The sequence below is a fragment of the Echinops telfairi genome, unplaced genomic scaffold, assembly GCF_000313985.2.
Source record: "Echinops telfairi isolate 266 unplaced genomic scaffold, ASM31398v2 ScPeMD7_7;HRSCAF=31, whole genome shotgun sequence".
NCBI classification, from domain to species: Eukaryota; Metazoa; Chordata; class Mammalia; order Afrosoricida; family Tenrecidae; genus Echinops; species Echinops telfairi.
In genome coordinates, this window is record NW_022103904.1 from 21,943,694 (window position 1) to 21,944,575 (window position 882).

Genomic DNA, 882 nt, shown 5'->3' on the forward strand with positions numbered 1-882 from the left:
AAACGAACTAGGTGGCAACAGCTTGCTTTTTGTTTCTGCTTTGCTGCCTAATAAAATGATATCGAGTATGCTGAAATAGGAAACAAAAGGGGAAACTTTTAAAAACTCCGATTCAGGAAGGGAAATATATATGTGATGCATCCGAATTTAATGAAGATGCCGACCTGGAAATTTCGGCTGAGATTAAAGTGCTAGTTGCATTGTAATCTGCCTAAATTTTGCATAGTATTCAAGATATTAGTCACGTTGAAAAAAAATCACTTAATAGCACCCTAAGTTAATGGTCACCCGCTAACCCTCCAGAAATGGAAGGGACGCTGTAGGAAAGCAGGTGAGTTTCAGGTTTGCTGATGCCCTTGACGTTGCACTGTTTCTTTCGTTGACCTTCAGCTGGCCACCTGTTCTCAAATTGATCATCAGGTCAGCCAGCCCTTTTCCTTCAGTATAAAGGTGCTCCTAAAAGCTTCATCGGCAGCCAGGTTTACTTAAACAATCATTAATTTTTATGTTAACCTCCCCCCTAAAATGGAAGTCTGATTCCAGTCTGATTTTCACTCAGAATTGTAGTTTTGAGATATGCAGGCATCTGGGGTTAATGATTGTTAGTAATTGTACGTGGAACTGACATAAACCGATTGTGTGATATCCCATTGGTCCTAGTGATCCTGTCTTAGCAATTTCCATTATACTGCTTTCTTTAACTAGACTCTGCTGGGGCACCAGATGTAGCCAGTGACCAGAGAGGCCTGTGGGAGATGCTGTCAGTCGAATTGGGATGGGCCACAGTACCTCTGATAAGTCAGGGCAAAAAAGGACTTGTTTCCACCCAGATTACCCACATATCTAAAGCAGAACTATTGGTGGAATCAATAAGCTAATTTT